Source organism: Anolis carolinensis, chromosome 1 (assembly GCF_035594765.1).
Source record: "Anolis carolinensis isolate JA03-04 chromosome 1, rAnoCar3.1.pri, whole genome shotgun sequence".
In the NCBI taxonomy this organism is placed as follows: Eukaryota; Metazoa; Chordata; class Lepidosauria; order Squamata; family Dactyloidae; genus Anolis; species Anolis carolinensis.
The window spans coordinates 266212249-266233350 of NC_085841.1; the positions used below are offsets into that span (position 1 = coordinate 266212249).

Genomic DNA, 21102 nt, shown 5'->3' on the forward strand with positions numbered 1-21102 from the left:
ATTTCAACAAAATTATATAACAGAAGGATACAGTCCATCAAATTTGACACCCATATGGTTCCATATCAGACTACTTTCCCATATTGAATTTGGAAGAAATACCAACTGTTACATGGATCATTGTGTATTTTACCATAGTTAATTGGCTTGACATGTGCACACATATGCAATATGGCATGCCACAATTAACAAAAGTTCTAAGTATGTATTTGTCCATCTGGAAAAGTGCATGATTGATAAGCTATGTTGCTGCATTAGTGGCACAACAAACTGACCAAGCATCATGACTGCTAACAAACCATTCTGCCAGTTCAGAGCTCCCACAGTCTCAGCACAACCATGGCTTTCTCACAATTAATAAGTACAGCTACCACCTTCCACCCCTTGCACATGCTATGAAGAAATTGCTAGAGTCACTTATTACTGAACTTTTTTGACTGACAAAACAATTAAGAATTCAGTTTCTTTATGAAACATCATTGTTTCACATTGCTCTCTCTCCATGAACTAATCGGAGAAGCAGATTTCCAGGAGATCTATTGCATTAACACTGTCTGCCTCCACAAGGTTTCCTACACAACTAGTAGCAGGGCTTTGGACAGTGAACTGAAAATTACTGCTTTGACTCTTAAAATTATGTGCATTTTGAGAGAGGAAGTATGTTATGGGTCCCATCTGACATATCTGTAAATTGGGACATATCTCTGGGAGACCATGGGGCTCTCAAGCTAGTATGGATTCCCCCAAGCTGGTACTCCATGTTTTGACTATAAGTTCCATGACTCCCAACCAGCACAGCCAATGTTCAGCAATCTAAGGGCTCTTTTACACAGGCCCAAATGTGAAGAAAACCATCATTGAAACCCCTCGTGTGATCAGCAGGGGTGGGAATGGGGATTGTCTCCCCTCCCTGCCTTTCTCCCCCAATTTAGCTTTTACAAACAAAAGAAAAAACTGGGTAGGATGCAGGAGGCTTACCTTACCTTACTGGGGATGAAAGTTAAAAAAATTGAAGGGGTAATTCTGATTCTCCTCTCCAAATTTCTTTAGTTTTCATCCCCTAGAACAGTAGTTCTCAACCTGTGGGTCCCCAGATGTTTTGGCCTTCAACTCCCAGAAATCCTAACAGCTAGTAAACTGGCTGGGATTTCTGGGAGTTGTAGGCCAAAACACCTGGAGACCCACAGGTTGAGAACCACTGCCCTAGAAGGTAGGGCAAGAATCCTGGTTCCTACCTAGGCTTTTCCTTTGTTTAAAGGGGTTTATGGGGGCAGGGAGGCGAGGGATGGCTGTGGGGACTTCCTGCTTGGATCCCGAATGGAGATCCCAGGAGACAATCCCAACCGCCTCCATATCTGCAAAGGTCCAGATTTTTTAAGATCCTGACCTTTACATGTATCTTTTAAACCTGGAATAAACCTGGATAATCAGGTTTAGCCCAGGTTGAAATGGATTAGCCTGAAACACCATAATCTATGAAACACCGTTTGATATATTTTTGACCAACAAAAAATATGAGCTGTTTCACAGAACAATCGTCAACCCTCCAATCATGTAGGTCAGGAAAACTGGAGGTGGAACCTTCCACACTGCTTTATGTCATTCCAGTTGGTAATCTGTTAACACTTTGCAGTATTCCACCCAATTTCACTTGCCTTGTTATACCACAGGGGGTTTTAAACTGCCAATTACACAGCCTAATCCAAAAAACCACATTCTTGGTGTCTTGGTTTTAAGCCTATTCCTGGGATTATTTGGAGTGCTGATTCAGAAAATTGCATTGGATAGACTACATCAGCTCTAGTTTCTTAGTTATGGAGCTCCTATTTGAGGAATGTAATCTGTAATTTAATTATCATAGCTCAATGCTATGGCAGAGGAGGCTCAAGACCTTGTAAAACTACAGTCCCCATGACTCCATCACATGGCACTAGTCATACTGAAAATTCTACAGTCTCCAATTATTAGTCTTAAGCAGAGTAGACCTCCAAAATCAATATGATTTATCTAACACTAGCTATATCTAATCATTAGTATTAAGAAGAGGAGACTTCCTAAATGAATGGGATTTATATGAATGTTGGCTTAACAAGGTTCCATTGATTGTGATGGGTCTACTCCAGCTATGACTAGAGACTGAATTTATTTTCATGTGTTCTCACCGTAGAGCTTCACAATCATGAAACTATTTGAGAACGTCCTGCTTATATACCATATATCTGCATAATGCACACAGTAGAAGGAACTTCTGGCAAAGAGAAAAAACAGTCAACAAGGCAATGTCTCTGAATCTTCAGTTTCAATTTGGCTTACAAACAGGAATGAGAAATCAAGCATCTCTTTCCTCTATCTTTGTATCCAAGATAGCAAATATTGATGAAAATTAGTTTTTTCCTCCCTCAATAAAAAATCTCATTTTCCCTTTCAATTTATAGAACTAGGATAAAACATTCCAACACTGACAACCTCCAGTGAGACTGTGAATATAGCAGCTGGCAAAATGGGTCAGCTCATTATCCACTCTGGCCTGAAAAAGAAGGGCAGACGGTGCCAGTCTGTATTATCGAAAATAATTCCACAGCTCTGCACATTTCTGGACATACATAATTTTGACAAAATTATTTCTTCTTGTTCTTGCCAGGTGGTATTCCTTACTTGGAAAAAGCCATTTTACACTTACAGTTTTAAAGTGTACAACTAAGATCTTTTAAGTAAAGAAACATAGATGGAATTTGCTGGTCCTCTTATACTGTTGGACTGCAAATCCTGGCAACCTTAGCCATCATAGCCAGTGGTGGAGAATGCTAAAAAGTGCAGTCCAACAACATCTGAAGGACTGTATCATTCCCACCCCAGTTATAATGTGCACAGGTCTGCAAAACGCATATAGCATACAGGCACATCCAAAAGCAAGATCTGGTTCAGCTCCTAATTCAGTGTATTATTTGTGGCAATCTCAGACTTCATGTTGCCTGTCAGCTTATGGAGGCCCCATTAATTTCATAGCGTTTTCTTAGGCAACAAATACGCAAGAGGTGGTTTTGCCAGTTATTTTCTCTGGAATATAGCCTATAGCACTGATGTTCATTCAGTTACTAACCGGGGCTAATACTGTTTAGATTCCATGATTAAACAGGATGTGATGCCTTTAGGGTATTCAGGCAGGCTGCAGGTAATGGCGGCTGCCTCCAAACCAGATTTCCATGCCATTGCTAAATAGATAGGGACAGGACAAAACAACATTTTTAATGTTGCCAACTCCAGTTCTAGAGGTGCTTACATGATAGGAGAAAAGCTTAGGGAAACTACTCTTTTTGGTAACCAATGGAAATGGAAAGAATGGATATCTCCCCCTTTCTTTTTCATTGGTTCAACCAACCATGCCAAAATTAGGATGCTGGAAAAATAAAGTTGTGGCTGATCTTTTTTTAAAAATCCAATTGAAATGAATAGGCCAAAAAGAGTCCTGTGGGTAAGCCTATGTACAAACAGAGAGTACACATATCTGCCTTGAAGCAGTGAAAATGAAGACAGCCAAACATATTTAATGTATTCAAATCACCATAGTTGTTGCGTAACAATCACAAATATCATTTCATCGATTGCAAGTCTGAATTTATGTTTAGCACAAGACTCAGTGATGGCAGTACTGCCTCTACAAATTTAAACACAAAAAAGCATGACTCACTGAGTTTTGGAAACAAACCACAGTATTGATTTACCTCAACACCTTTTTGTGATTTTAGCTCTCTGTCAAATGAATACTTTAGAAAACATATTTCAAAAAGCACTGCAGAAGAGAATTTATCAATATGCTCTCTCTAGTACAAGTAAGAAAAGGAACATTAAGATGCAGCCATCTTCCCAGAGGAAAAGCATGTTGTGCTTAATAAGAGTTTTCCCACAGAGCCATTTTCTTTGTTCCCAAAGTTTTAGGAACCACTTTGCACAGACCTGTCATATTTCTAGACATGAGAAACACAATTTTGAAGAACCTGGATATTTCAGATTTCCCAGTCCCGACTTCATGGGTGCTACCATGAATGTGGAAACAAGTATAATAGCTAAAATGTCACCCTAGAATCAGAAAGATACAAATTCAAATATACAGTGGGTTACTTTGGATTCTATTTCTGGAAACCAGGATCTCCAGGAAGTGCAGGGAGGAAAAAATTCTATACTGCCCTGAGTTACGAGCAGGAATAGTGGGATGATAATAATAATAATAATAATTATTATTATTATTATTTTAAAAATTGCCATCGGTACAAGACAATCCTGTTAACACAGTATTTGTCTACATGAAGGAAAGGAGCTTATCATGATAACCATTACATGACATGAATGGCATGTCTGATCATGCTCTTACCATTTTTACACATTTTGAAACAGATATGGGTTCACTTAAAGGTGTGCATTAGTTTCAATTGCTATTTTTATACACAATAATTTAATTTATTTGAATCTAAAGTGATTCAGTGATGTACTACAAGACTTTGATGCTTTTCCCTTCTCTGCTTTCTGCTGACCTCATGTTGTTTCAGCATTTCACTAGAATCATGATATGACTGATAAGAAGCAAAACATACAGATAAACAAAAACCTTGGTCTTATTTCTCTCTCTCTCCTGATTTCATTACAGAGATATTGTGTGAGTCAACGTGGACTGGCTAGAGTACAAAATAGTCTGAACTCAATTGATATCAAAAAAACTTTCAATTTAAGATAAGGGTAGTACTTTTAATTTGACTGACCCAGAAACTAACAATGTGAGCCATGCCTGGATGATTCACTGAGTTTCAGTCCCTCTCCCCCAAAATATTTTTTCTAAATTATGTTTGTTATTTAATTATATAGGTAGTGGTCTGATGTGGTAGCATTATCTTATTTTGAGTAAATCTTTCCCTGGTTTTGCTTGACTGGCAGGAGCTGTCCAAAACTGGCACCTTTTATAAACCACTCCTACTGAGCAGCTTGGTATATCACATTAGCTGAGCAAGAAGCCAGCCAAACTCAGAAGGCAGCTGACAGCAAGATAGATGACAATCCAAGTTTTTCTCCATACGCCAACAACCAGAAATAAAAATATTATAATACAAGTCAGTAGTTCAGTAGATGTGAATAAACTATGTATTGACGCATACAGCCCCATTCATTCCCATTTTCTCTTCACCAAAAAAGATAAAGTTGGTTTATGAAACATGGCATGACAGGGCATACATAATTACAATTGTAGGTTCAGACATCCTACAAAGCATTCCTTTTTTGAGTTATTTACTCACTCTTGGAAATGGGATGTACAAATGGGAGCAGACAAACTTCTGGCACTAGAACAAATCTTGTTCTCATCATAGTTTATTAGGCCAGGATTTATAAGAATTTTGTTCTATCAAGTGTTAAATATACAGGTGACCCAGCATAGCATAGCATTCTGAGCATTGGACTATGACTCTGGAGAACAGAGCCTAATTCCATGCCCAGCAATGAAAACCAGCTAGGTAATCTTGGGCAAGTTACATACTCTTAGCCTCAGAAAAGGCCACTATAAATCAGAAATGACATAAAGACACACAATGACAACAAATACCATAAGGCTGATGTTGCCTGTGATGAAAATGAGTTTGACATCCCTGCCTTAGATGGTATTGTGTCTTCAAGTAACCTATCAGAGGATTTTTTTTTGGCAAGACTTGTTCTGAAGGGGTTGTCCCTGCCTTCCTGTGGGGCTGAAAAGGTATGACTGGCCCAAAGTCTCCCAGTAGCCATACATGGCTGAGCAGCATTCAAACTTTGTTTTCCTGTTTTCTTAGATCAACTTCCAAACCTCACTAGCTGTCTATCCTAGGTAAAAGTGTAGAAATACCTAACAGTTTGTTAATTAATTTGAAACATATATTGACATGTATATTATTTATGTCAAAAACATATGCGTGTGTTTGTCTGGATTTATATATTTAGTCCTGCACAGGACTGAATTCACTGTATTTTCTTTTCAGTTTCTTGTTGCAGCTTGAGGGGGAGTGATGCAAGGCTCTGGCACTTTATTCCATCAACAGTCCATTGAGACTACCATAAGAAACCACTTTGCTTCTGAAGGAAAACTGCCAAAGGCTGCCTATAGAAACATTAGCCCTTTTCAAGTGCACTTGCATTCAGTTTTCACTAATATGCCAGGCATAGATCAACAACACATAAATCAGCATAAATGTTCAATGAGAATTCAAGTATGCCACTACAACACACACTCTTGGTACATCTAGTTTCTCCAGATTTAAAGAAATAAACATTACCTGTGTCAAATGGCTTATAGTCATGAGACTCATGAACTCGCAAAACCTCCTAGATATCATATCCATCTTAACATTTCACACACATATACTTACTTTTGATCATTTCTCATGATTTGTTGTAGTTGTGTCTGTTTCCCTAAAAGTCATTTCCAATTCATGATGATCCTAAAGTGAATCTACTATGGGTTTTTCTGAGACTAAGAGTGTGTGATTCACCCAAGATCTTCCAGTGGATTTTTGTGGCTGAGGAGGATTTGAACCTTATTCTCCACAGTCATAACTCAATGCTCATATTGAAATATGAATCAATGAACTGTGAGTACAGAAGAAAAGCCATGGGTGCTTTTTAAGTCACAATGCAGAGACTGGAGTAGATCTTGAGACAGATGCTTTGTGGTACCTTGACTTTGAAGATGTAAACATTGTTTTTAAAGTCTCAATCAAAGCAAACTTTAGTATGAAAACTTTAAAAAAAAACATTGAAGTCATCAGGATGAAAAATACTGCAATGGCTCAGGTTCCTTTACTAGAACTGCAATATGTTCAGTAGTAAAAAAGAAAAAAAAAAGAAAGAGTACAACTTCAAGTTTTTTGTAATTCTGTATTCATTAAGCTCAAAATAAACCAAAAAGTGGCTGATATGCCATCTTCCAAATGTTGTTAAGACTGAAGTCAGCACATGCAATGGCAAGGAATCTTAGGAATTGCAATCTAGCAACCAATTGGGGAGGGGGGCTGGAATCACAATAGTCAGTACTGTAATTTACGGAGGATTTGCAATTGTCGGTCAGGACAAAGAGGAAAATTGTCAAACACAGGCCTTGAATATTTAAAAATCTGATTTTTCAGAGAATTACTGAGCAAAATCTCATGCCTAGATATGCTAAACGGGGGGAAAAATCACCCAGTAAGGGTGGGAGTTGTTGAAGGAGTCGTTAAAAAGACAATCACAAATAATCATGTGAAAGAAGAAAAATTGGAAACTTCTGAAAAATGCAGTGTAGTTTCACAGCAACTCAAGGAGGAACCAAAAAGAATAAGGATTGGAAAGAAGGGAAAATCACCAAGGAACTTTACAGGAATAGTATAATGAAAGCTAAAGCTCAAAATGCACTGAGACTGGGTAGCCAAGCAAAGAGGAGAAAAGTCCCCCCCCCCCCCCCCGCCAATATATTAAAGGCAAGAGGGTGATCAAGGAGACACTGTTCAATAAGGATGGCAAAATGCTAACAGATTTCAATAAAAAGTCAAATCTACTCAGTATCTACTTTGCTTCTGCTCTCCTCCCAAAAAAGACAAATGTGTACTTCCATGCATTAGCAGATATTTTGGCAAAGGATTTGGATTGCAAATCTAGATTTATAGGGGGTTACTCAGGAAATACCTAGCTAACCTAAATGAGTTCAAATCTGCATAGCTAGACAAACTGCATCCAAAAGTACTGAAGGAACTTGTTGATGTACTCTCTGAACCCGTTGCAATCATTTTTGAGAAATTCTGGAGAACAGGTGGGATGCCAAAGGACTGGAGAAGGGTAAACATTGTCCCTCTCTTTTAAAAAGGCCAAAAAATATCCAAGACTACAGACCAGCCAGCCTAACCCAATACCAAGAAAAAATATTAGAATGGATTATAGAGATGTGGTGTTCAGTAGAAGCCAACATGGATTTGTAAAAAACCAAATCTTATATATCTTTTTATTAGGTCACTAGTTTATAGATGGTGGGAATGCTGTGGATGTCATTTACCTGGATTTCAGAAAAGTATTTGATAAGGTCCCTCATCATGGTGTGATTAGCAAACTGATTAAATATGGACAAGTGTCAGATGGCTCCATAATTGACTGGATAACCATGCTCAAAGAGTCATCAATGGCTTCACTTCAAACTTGAAAGAGGTCTCACTACATTCTGCACTGGTTAGACCTCATCTGGAGTATAGTACTGTGATTAGTTCTGGGTGCCTCATTTTAAGAAAGATTTATGCAAGTTAGAGCAAGGATGATATGAAGAACAAAATATATGAGGTGTCGAAGGAGCCAAGCATGTTCAGCTTGGTGAAGGGAAGACTGAAGGGTGACATGATTGTACTCTTTAAATACAATAGAGTCTCACTTATCCAACATAAACGGGCCGGCAGAATGTTGGATAAGCAAATATGTTGGATAATAAGGAGGCATTAAGGAAAAACCTATTAAACATCAAATTAGGTTATGATTTTACAAATGAAGCACCAAAACATCATGTTAGACAACAAATTTGGCAAAAAAAGTAGTTCAATACGCAGTAATGCTATGTAGTAATTACTGTATTTATGAATTTAGCACCAAAATATCACAATATATTGAAAACATTGACTACAAAAATGCGTTGGATAATCCAGAATGTTGGATAAGCGAGTGTTGGATAAGTGAGACTCTACTGTACTACAAGGGCTGTCCATGATTCTATGACTCTGAGATTCCAGCTTCAGCCATGCCTGAAGCACAGGTCATAGAAATGTCCAGAATCATCCCCTCCCTCAGCCCTCAAAGGGACCACAGCATGGATGTCTCTTACTTGCCTGGCAGCATCACCACCAGTAACACAAAGCCAGATCTCTGACAGAAGAGCTCACAAAGGAAACCTTGTTTTTCAAATTGCTTCAAGGCATCAACTATGTTTATCCAGCCTTGTCTCTTTTTTATTCTATATGACTACTAGGAAGAAATTCAGCACAGCTATGCAAACATTGTTTCCTCACCAGCAAATCATATGGACTAGCTATCTGGGGCTGTGGGTTTTCTTTTCTTATGAGATCCCATTTTAGTAGGCACATGGTTGCTGCCCGTGGCATACAACAAGCATATGGATTGCCTGGCCTTGTAATGAGGCTAGCTAGTTACAACCCAGAGATTATACCGCCTTTTGAACAGCTTCAACATCATGGAGCATGATGCCACAGTGACTCTGTAACCCATAGCTCCCCTAGACCCTTGACTGGGCAGCTAGCCTACTTTATTTACCAGATATTTTATTTTGCCTTCTACGAAGATAATCTCAGAGATTAGCAAAGGAATGGGGAAATCTATAGACATAACTTTTTGAAACTGTTGAAAGAATTACATGAGGTGAAGGCCTGGTCAGTAGATGAGACCAAGGCAGACCAGAGGTCTCCAGGTAGGGCTAGGAAAGGCATCTGCATGATGTGGAGAGCTGTTGTCTGGCAGAGTAAACCAGGACCAATGGTATCTGATTCAGCATACTATATGAGTATTTTAATATTATGTTTATATGTAAGTTTTCAAAGTCATCACAATGCAGAGAGCTGTAAATCCAATAAAGTTGGGAGTCTCTCATCCATTCAACCACATCCTTTCATTTCCCACAGACCCCCTATGCACACCCACACACAGTTTGGAATTAAACTCAGCTATTATTTCACATGTTAAACAAATCAGCTGACTAATCAAACTTACACTGTTGCTAGTTCAGCACACTTCCCAGCTTGGATATAATGACCATTCATACATAGCCCCCTTAGGCTTTATTCAAGACAAAGAGCATTTTTATCTATAACACTAGAAGGACGTTTTGTATTTTCTGATGTGAAATATGGCTGTGAAGCCAAGAGACACTAAAACAGACATTCAGTTTACAGAATTACTTCCTTTCTTGCTCCCAGATATGCACACAAACTGTAAGAAAGGCTCAGTGGCATATTTAAGTTTCATGTGTGAAAATGCCCTTCGTTTCATTTCCATTTTTCTGAACATATATTTTTTCAAAAATCAACCAAAATAAATGCCTTAAAATGAACATTATCTTTCAGAATGATGAATAAAATGTTTAAGATATTTTTGTGTACATTTATGACCCCCCTCCTCCAAATTATTTCTGAAAATAATAATGAACTTTTGCACAAGTCTATGTCCTATAGTGCTACTTAAAATAGTGATCTATAAACCAACACAAATGTGCATGCTAGTCTCAAAGAAATGCAGAAGTGATACTAATGGGCATAAATATGTGGGTATACTAGGAAAAAAATGCTAGTTTATTTACATCAGGTAGTCATTGTAATTCCTGCTCCTGATCTCCTTTTCTAATTTCTTTTTATGGGAATGGGTTGTTTATGATGGAAACTACAGAGGACTAAGAAGATAATACATAATTTTCTTTATTTTGCTAACATTGATAGTTTATTTTGTTCCTACTGGGGTTTTGTTTAATTGATTAATCCTTACACAATGGAAAAACCCAAGATATTTCTTAAAGTACAGTGTTCCTCATAGTTCAGAGCCTTCTATCTGCATTTGTAAGAGAAAAAATATATATAAAAATAATGTTTGGAATAAACTCTGCTTTCAGTATAGTAATAGTGCTAACAGCATGCCAAATAAAGTTAAACACAATATATTTTATGTTCCTGGTGTAACAATGTGACTTTCAATTTGTATAGACTGCTAATCTTACAATCCCCCCCCCCAAAAAAAAAAACATTTTTCTGAAAACATCTGCGGTTTCCAGTTGAGAAAAATATGGTTTGTTACCCCATGACTTAAAAAATTCCCACAATTTTATGTCTCAACTGTGAGCTCTCCAGACATCATACATTACTAAATAAATACAATGTACAGATCTTGCCAAAGAAACCACACTACAGCCAAGTTTTATGTCACTGGACCTGGTTTACACAGGGGTTTCCCTCCCACCCACACATACTCTGCCTGCAACTTCTCTATTTTGATGCAAATAGTGTAGGTGAGGTTTGGTAAAAATCTTTTAAAAACTAAATTCTTGCAGAATCTTGAAATCAATTTGTTGCTAGGCTACAACGCTGTGTTCAACCAATGGATGCTAGTTAATTTATTTAGGTAGTACAGGCTAAGTATCCCTTATCCAAGGCTCTTGGGTCCAGAAATGTTTTGGATTTCTTCAGATTTTGGAACGCACACATTTGCACATGTATACATAATGAGGGAACCCATGGTGGTGCAGCAGATAAAACTGCTGAACTGCTGAACATGATGACTCAAAGGTCTGAGGTTCGAATCTGGGGATCAGGGTGAACTCCCACTGTTAGCCCCAGCTTCTGACAACCTAGCAGTCCAAAAACATACAAATGTGAGTAGATCAATAGGTACTGCTCCAGCAGAAAGGTAACGGCACTCTATGCAATCATGCCTGAGGAGGCGACTATGGACAACAATGGCTCTTTGACTTAGAAATGGAGATGAGCACCACCGCCCAGTGTAAGACACAACTAGACTTAATGTCAAGGGGAAACCTTTACCTTTACTATACATAATGAGATATCTTGGAGACACAATCCAAGCTGCAGTATGGAATTCGTTTGTTTCATATACACTTTATGTGCATAGCTCTAAAGGAATATACACAATACATTTAATAATTCTGTGAATGCCCATTTTGTGTGTGCATGTTGAACCATCAGAAAATGAAAGTCTCAGCTGCCCACAATTATGGATTTTGGAGGATTTTGGTATTCCGCATAAGGGATACTCAACCCATACCTGAGAAATACTACAAATCAGAGGTTGTGAGTTAGGTTTGGTAAGATTCCTATACAAGGAATAGACAGAAAAGCCTTTGCATTTAAAAGATGTCGAGAAACAGGTTGCCACCATGGGTGTACACACTGCATAAAATAAGGAGGCCTGGATTAGGGCTCATTTAATCTTCTTTTTGCACTCGAATACATCCCTATTTCCAGCCAGGAATGATAAGCCCTGCAAGAAAAAGGCACTCTCATTCCCTCCAACAAGGGGATGTCTTTCCAGCATCTTCCCCATCCATACCTGCATCACTTCTCATGTTTATTTCCACTAGGATCACAGCTATGCTGCCAACAGACACCTTATCAATTTGGAGAGATGCCGTGGATGGTCCAGATCTCTTTACAGAATGGTTTGGCTGCTTAGTAGGTGGGCACTGGACTGCGCTGCTCTCCTGCATAGGTGTCCCTGCAGACAGGCATTTAAAGACCCCAAATGCTGCATCACAGCTCCAATATGGTTGCCTGGCAGGAGCTCTTATTCATACCTGCTAGAGGGCCTTTTATTAAAAGAGTGTTCAATTCCCTCTTATTTGCTGAGGGATAAAGCCGGGGACTGGATTTCCAACCTGCAAAAGGCTCTTAGGCATTGAGCCCTAACACACAACCACACTGGCCCATCAATCCAAGGGGAGACCCTTAAAAGAAGGAGGCCAAATTCCTCCTCCAGGAGGAATAGAGAGGACATTCTCCTCTTCCTGGGAAAGCATTGCAGATGGGATTTGCATGTGTGCAATTCACTCTAGCAAAGGCAGTGGGATGGATCTACCCTGCCATATCATGCTCAATGGAACTGCATTACATCAGTGTAGATCAGTAGACACATATAATGCTGGGCTGTTGTGTGTTTTCCGGGCTGTATGGCCATGTTCCAGAAATATTCTCTCCTGACGTTTCGCTCACATCTATGGCAGGCATCCTCAGAGGTTGTGAGGATGCCTGCTATAGATGTGGGTGAAACGTCAGGAGAGAATACTTCTGGAACATGGCCATACAGCCCGGAAACACACACAACAGCCCTGGGATTCCGTCCATGAAAGCCTTCGACAACACCATATAATACTGTTCAGTCTGGATGGCATTCTGTGGCAGCAAGTGGGACGTCCAGAGATTTCCGCCTCCATCCTGGGTTTTTTATTATTGCCTCCTCGGGATAATCGGATTTCTCCCTTCCCTGTTCCCTTGCCTCCTCTCCCCCCGTGTTTAATCCTCCTCCTGTTACTTAAACACACGTCATAAATATGCGATTGGCAGGCTGCAGGGCTCTTGGCTCTGCACCGCAGCGATGCGCTCCTCGGAGCCAGTTCGGGTTACTCCGATTCCGCAGAAACCGTGCACAGACACGCGCGCCCTCTCGCTCGCCTGGCATGTCAGTCACCTCGACCTTGGGAAGAGCACGGGTCTGGCAAGTCCTGACCTCGCTCTCCCCAATTCCTGATCCCGTTGGGCGCACAGTCCCCGCCGGATCCCCACGGCCGCGGGTGGGTCTTGATGCGGCAAGTGCGGAAAGCACGCCTCCCCAAAAGCCTGTCTTGCAGATTCATTGGCATCTCCGCGCCCATGGACGAAGCATGGCTAGGGACCGAACCCGGAGTGCCCCGAAAGAACGGGCACAAGCCGCACTCCCCTTTGGCGTGTCCCCGCCAACCCACTCCAAGCAAGGGCACGCTGACTTACTTACCCTCCTGGCACTTCCTCCTCCTCCTCCTGCAAGCCTGCGCCTCCAGGACTGCCTTGCAAAGGTCTGCGCATTCGTCAGGAGCAGCAGAGAGAGAGAGAGAGAGAGAGAGAGAGAGAGAGAGAAAGGGGGGGAGCACTAATAGGGAGGAAAGGGCTGCTAGCCCTCTGCAAACACGCGCGCGCAGCCTCCCTGGCACGCGCGCATGGTGCCAGCCCTGTCGCGGAGGAGCGTGGGCAGCCCGGGTTGAGTGAGTGAGTGAGTGAGCGAGCGAGTGAGTGGTTAGGTGCGCGCGCACCCTGCCTCTCTCCCTTCGTGGAACCGAGCAGGAGGAGGAGGCCGGGGAGAGGAAGGGGGGATTTAATGGAGCTCAGCCTGATCGGGGCTGTGAAGGGACCCAGGAAGGCAGGAGGTTGCCCTTTGGAACTAAAAATGAACTGAGGATGAGGTCATGCCTCGGGGAAAAAAAATCCCCTGACGTCACCCGCAGCCAATCAGCGAGGGAGGCTCAGGGGCAGGATGACGTCAGCCTCTGATCCTGGGGCTTTGGGTGCAGATTAAAGGGAGGCAGGCCAGGCAGGACGCCGCTTACAAGGGACAACAAGGGCTTCTTCGCTTCCTCTTTCGCCGCCCGGCTCGCTTCTCTCTGCCTCATTCCCTCCCAATGGCTTAAATGGGAAATGTCCCAGCCCTGGTGCAGGGAAGGCGGCGGTGGAGGGGGAAAAAGCGCCCTCCATTCCAAGGCAAAATAAATAGGATTTGCATTCACAGGCAATACAGTGAGGTAAAGGTAAAGGTTTCCCCTGACGTGAAGTCCAGTCATGTCTGACTCTGGGGGTTGGTGCTCATCTCCATTTCTAAGCCGAAAAGCCGGCGTTGTCCGTAGACACCCCCAAGGTCATGTGGCCGGTGACTGCATGGAGCGCCGTTACCTTCCCGCCGGAGCGGTACCTATTGATCTACTCACATTGGCATGTTTTCGAACTGCTAGGTTGGCAGGAGCTGGAGCTAACAGCGGCCGCTCACACCCTCCCGGGGTTTGAGCCTGGGACCTTTCGGTAGAGTCTCACTTATCCAGCGTTCTGGATTATCCAACACATTTTTGTAGTCAATGTTTTCAATGCATTGTGATATTTTGGTGCTAAATTCGTAAATACAGTAATTACTACACAGCATTAATGTGTAATGAATTACTTTTTCTCTCAAATTTGTTGTATAACATGATGTTTTGGTGCTTAATTTGTAAAATCATAACCTATTTGATGTTTAATAGGCTTTTTCTTAATCTCTCCTTATTATCCAACAAATTTGCTTATCCAACGTTCTGCCGGCCCATTAATGTTGGATAAGTGAGACTCTACTCTAAGTGCAGCCAGTCTCTGGGTACATATCCCTCTGTAAATATATGGCAATCAAGTTCGAATCCGGGGAGCAGGGTGAGCTCCTGCTGTTAGTCCCAGCTTCTGCCAACCTAGCAGTTCAAAAACATGCAAATGTGAGTAGATCAATAGGTACCGCTCCAGCGGGAAGGTAACGGTGTTCCATGTAGTCATGCCGGCCACATGGCCTTGACGGGGTCTATGGACAACGCCGGCTCTTCAGCTTAGAAATGTAGATGAGCACCAACCCCCAGAGTCGGACACGACTAGACTTAATGTCAGGGGAAAACCTTTACCTTTACTTAACCTTACTGAAAAGGTAAAAATGATGTCACATCCATTTGGCAAATGTGAATCTCCATGTACATGTGCAGACCAACTTTTGGAAGCCACTAGTCAAGAAAAGCATGACCTTATTAGAAATTAACCCTTTGAACAAGTGTTATTCATAAGTATTCATGTAATGGCACACAGGTAGCTGTTAAACCAGGCATAGGTAAACTTCAGCCCGCTTCAACTCCCACAATTCCTAACAGCCAGTAGGTAAAGCAATGATGTCATAAGAGTGCAGGAGTCATTCTCATAAATATATTTCTGTGTGTGCTGTGAGTTGGTTTCAACACAACCCGTGATCTAGTGCTGTGGGTGGGGAAATAATATTCACCACTAAATTCCATAAGCCACTCATGTTTGTGGGTGATGTTGGCTTTATTTATACCATCACAGTTGTGCATAACTCTCTTTTCCATATTAACCACAACCCTTCCTTTAACACAGTAGTTCTCAACTTGTGGGTCCCCAGATGTTTTTGCCTTCAATGCCCAGAAATCCTAACAGCTGGTAAACTGGCTGGGATTTCTGGAAATTACAGGCCAAAACACCTGGGGACCCACAGGCTGAGAACCAATTCTTTAACAGAATTGTGCTATTCTCCCACTTAAATTGTGTTGTGTATTCAACACAAAGAGAACTACTTCCTATCTATAACTAAATGTTAATAAGAAATGTGCTTGCATAGTGAATTGATACAAGATGTTTGTGAGTTAACAAGATATGTTATTTTCCAAAGAACACTTTGTTTTTTTTATCTCTGAGTGCATATTTTAAACTAAGGTTTCAAGGGAGTGTATATATTGTGGGCAACTGCAACTACAATTTCTACTTCAAATAAGCAACCATTTTCTGTTAACCAAATATATTTTTGTAGTGGCATGTCTTTGTCCTTGGCAGTTCAAAGACACGATTCTTCAGTTTAACACAGACATGGGCAAACTTTGGCTCTCCGGGTGTTTTGGACTTGTGTTATTCCCCCTTAAATGACATCATTTAAGAACAATCCTATCTATCACAGGTATTGCATATAACGACACACCACCATATTAGGGTGCAAATTTCTTGTTACCTGATTTTGGATGCCAAATTAGGTAAGTACTTTGGAATAGGAGGCCACCGTGTTGTACCTGGGATATCCAGGTAGGACTTGAGAACAATTTTACCTGAAAACAAGAGCCTCAGTTGTCCACAGCCAGGTTCAGGACTAGTTTGCACTAGTTTCCTGTGATGCAGCCTTCCTTTTTTCCTACTGCCTTCTACTTTACTGAGAGTTATCCAAAGTATGTCAGTTTTAATTTGATAATTTGGGGTCAGATTTGGCCAAGCCCGATCCCTGCTTGGCCAAGAACACCCATGGGTGAAATTGGGGAAGTCTCAGCCCCAAACACACTCTCAGCCCCACAAAAAAAAAAAACCTTTGACTGGTTTATTTTAGGGTCCTTGTAAGTCAGAAACACAACACAACAACAGTTAGTATCTGTAACTTTCTCCTCATCTCATTTCAAATGAGTTAATTCTCTCCCTCTCTGCTTTGTTCACTGTTCAGCTTTCAGAACCATACACAGAAACCAGAAAAAAATAATTTCCAAGTGGGATCATATTCCACATTTTCTATGTCTTGGAGACCTGGGACAGCAATCAATGATGGGAACCCAACATGTTCCACCAATTAGGGAAATATAGGCAGAAATACGTTCAAATTGCCTTTTGGGGGCAGAAACTGTAGCTATCAGGGTGTTAATGAAAAAGAAGATTACTCTCCTTATTCTTGGTACTGTAAATTAAAAGGGGCTTTCTAGTTGTGCATTATTCAGTGGAGGGTGCTGCCTTTGGTCACCTTAATGCAGATATGGTCTGCCTATGCCCTCCCTCCAATGTTGATGAATTACTGTCCCCATAATCTTTTGCCATTGTGCCAAGATGACTCTTGTTGATGGAAGCTGGAATGTGTCCAGAGGAGGGTGACTCAAATGAACAAGGGTCTGAAGAACAGGCCCTATGAGGAGCAGCTTAAAGAGCTGGGCATGTTTAGCCTGCAGAAGAGAAGGCTGAGAAAAGACATGATAGCCACGTATAAATATGTGAGAAGTCATAGGGAGGAGGAAGCAGGCTCGTTTTCTGCTGCCCTGGAGACTAGGGCACGGAACAATGGCTTCAAATTACAGGAAAGGAGATTCCACCTGAACATTAGGAAGAACTTCCTGACCGTGAGAGCTGTTCAGCAGTGGAACTCTCTGCCCTGGAGTGTGGTGGAGGCTCCTTCTTTGGAGGCTTTTAAACAGAGGCTGGATGGCCATCTGTCGGGGGTGCTTTGAATGCGATTTTCCTGCTTCTTGGCAGGGGGTTGGACTGGATGGCCCACAAGGTCTCTTCCAACTCTATGATTCTATGAATTAAAATTCAACAATATCTGGATGTCCACAGTCCACAGCACTGCCTATGAACAGGGATGAGAATCATGTGTCAATCCGATGTTGGACAGCAGTTCCCAGCATTCATCACCCCCCCTCCCCCCCAGATGGCTAACTTGTTCTTTCCCCTTGAAGAGTAAGGATGTGGCGGATTGAGGTGTGGGTGCAGAATTACAGACAGGCTCCTTTGAGGCAGGGCAGGGATTGTAAAGAGCCTAACCCACCCATCTCTATTTCAGAACCAGTTCTCATGATGTTGTTATTTCCCAAGAGCTGTGATCCTCCTGAACAGCTCCTTGGATGTATGCACTTAATTGACTATTGATGTATACACTTGGATGTGCCAATGCATTTCAAATCCTGTATATCAAAGGAAGTCATTGTTTGACATACAAGTCTGATTTCATATCTAGACATTATTATGATGTATTTAATAACTGGTGTAACCACATAGCATGCGCTTTAAAATGCAGTTCTTTTATAGTAATTTAGAAGTGGATATATTTAAGCTATTCTTTGCAAAATGCTCATAGCTGCAAGAGTGGCAATTCCACGTTGATGCTAATAGAACAGCATGACTCACTATTACAAAATACAAATCAAGTGCAGTATACTGCCCCATGTGTACAAGGAAGCATCCCTTTCAAATTGTTTTCATTTTTAGATTGTGCAATAAAAATATATGAATCACTCTGCAGGATTAGCCAAATGGCTTGTTTAACCTAGCATTCTTTCTTTGATAGTGACTACACAGATGATACAATAAGACACCTCTGTGATGGTAGAGAAGGCTTTGGAATGGGAAGGAGAGGGAACAAGCCATTTGGCTACTCTAGGCTAGCATTCAGTTTGTGATATGCCCATGGGTATGTCCCCCAGGAAGGGGTGCTAATGTTGCTTCTTAATTTGTGGGAAAGGGAGGGATGCAATGGAGAACATGAAAATGGTGGCTCTGGGCTCCAAAGGGAAGGAAAAAGGAAGGTACACTTCTTTCCTTCTGTACATCTCATTCTTCCCCCAACCCCAAGCTGAGCTGCTATTTCATGCTTTGAATTGCTTCCTCTTCCCTCTTATACTCTGGAAAGCTTTGAGGGATAGAGGAAGAAAAAAAAGAACCGTGTAGGTGAATTTTTAATATTGGGTGTTCAGGTCTGGAGTGTTTAGTTCAAATAATTTTTGTTTGTCTCCAAGAAAAGAAACTGGAACAGACTAACAACGTTGGGTTAGCCTATGACATAGCATTGTTTTGGTCATCACACAGAGAGGTGTCGACAAAAACCTTTGATCTCTACCACCCACGTCTCCTTAATCAAACATCAAAATCAGAAAGAAAGAAAAAACATTGTGTAGAGTGCTAAGAAAACAATGATTCACTTGCGTTCAGCAAATATATGATCTGAAGAGCTAAGAGACTGATAGTTAATGGATTTTGCAAAACAACCTCAGTCAGATGGGCGTTTTGCAAGTCACAAATATATGTGGCATTCTATCCTAAATGGCTTCCAGTGACATCTAACTAATACATTAATATGGCTGCTACATTTACTACAACTTCAGTATGAAAAGAAGGGAGGAAAAGGAGGGGAAAATATGACTTTAAGACTGATTTTTTAAAGTTTTGCACCATTTGTATATATAAAGCCACTTCTTCAGATTGAATACAGAGTAGTATGAAGGTGTCAGATATACAAGTAACGGTGCTCCATGCAGTCATGCCAGCTACATGACCTTGGGGGTGTCTACAGCCAACGCTGGCTCTTTGGCTTAGAAATGGAGATGAGCACCTACCCCCAGAGTCAGACATGACTGGACTTAACGTCAGGGGAAACCTTAACCTTTAGGGCTATGATACTGGTAATATCTATATATATAAAAGACAAATGGTGTTTGTCACTAAACAACAAAATTACAATCCCCAGAACCTAGAAATTTGGCAGCACAATCCACCACCCTTGCCCCTACGTTCCGACAACAAAAAGAAAAGAAAAATAAAGTCCTAATTAGAGGGAGAGGAATAATTGTCTTTAGCCAATTGCTGCCAGTTAGAAGACTAAGCTCCACCCACTTGGTCTCCTAGCAACCTACTCAGGCCTCACTCTCTCTTCCACACTGCCTATAAAATACAGATTATCTAATTTGCACTGGATTATATGGCATTGTAGACTCAAGGCCCTTCCACACAGCTATATAACCCATTTATAATCTTATATTATCTGATTTGAACTGGATTATCTTGAGTCCACACTGCCATATAATCCACTTCACTGTGCATTTTATTCAGCTGTGTAGAAGGAGCCTCATATAATCCAGTTCTAAGCAGATAATATAATATATACAGTAGAGTCTCACTTATCCAACATACCCTGGCAGAACATTGGATAACTGAATATGTTGGATAATAAGAAGGGATTCAGGAAAAGCCGATTAAACATCTCATTCCCTCACGACCCTATCTGCTGCCAAACTGCCATCCATGTCTATGCCAGGCATCCTCAGAGATTATGAGATCTGTTTGAAAACAGACAAGTGGGATGTTTATTTTTATCTCACCAATGATATCCAGGATGGGACAACTCTGATCTGTCTGAGGCGACTGTGAATGTCCCACTTGGCCACCTTGATTACCATTGAATGCCCTTGCACCTTCAAGGCCTGCCTGCTTCCTGCTTCGGAGAGGAATCCTTTGTTGGGAGATGTTAGCTGGCCCTCAGTACATCATGTCTGGAATTCCCTGATTGCTCAGTGCTGTTCTTTAGTTAACTGTCCTGATTTCACAGATTTTTTTTAATACTGGGAGCCACATTTTGTTCATTACAGGCATGCAGGAACCATCCAGGCTTTGAAGCTACAAGGCTATTCAATGCCAATTCCAACATTCACACTTGCCTAAAGCAGACACCCTGGTCATTCCACAGATATATAAACCCCACTTCCTTTTGTCGCAACACATTTCACAACCTCTGAGGATGCCTGCCATACATGCAGGCAAAACATCGGGAGAGAATACATTTGGAACATGACCACGCAGACCACAGAACTCAGAGCAACTCAATACAAAGAGACACAAAAATAATAAAATAAATACAAAAAACAAATAAAAAATAAAATAAAATAATACAATTTAAAAAACATAAATAAAAATAATATAATCAAATAATAAAATATAATACATACAAATAATAAAATAAAATAATAAAAACACAAATAATAATGAAAGAATTAAAATAAATACAAATAATACAATAAAAATAATAAAAACACTAAAAATAATTAAAAACACTAAAATTAATACAATAAAATACTATAATAACAGAAAATAACTAAAAATAATACAAGAAAATAATAAAATATAATAAATAAAAAGATAAGTTACAATAAAATTAATTAAAAAATACAAATAACGTCAAATAAAAATTCCATAACAATTTTTAACCACTTTGCCACAGCAACGTGTG

The 21102-nt window shown here is 40.7% G+C and overlaps 1 protein-coding gene across 1 annotated transcript in view; it reads right to left on the reverse strand.

Moving 5' to 3' along the window:
* dusp8 (dual specificity phosphatase 8) overlaps positions 1-13942 on the reverse strand; it is a 114872-nt gene extending 100930 nt beyond the window's left edge. The window contains exon 1 of the mRNA XM_003214826.4: positions 13528-13942. The gene's annotated coding sequence lies outside the window, so the exon portion shown is untranslated. The remainder of the gene's footprint in view (positions 1-13527) is intronic.
* Positions 13943-21102: the final 7160 nt, after the last annotated feature.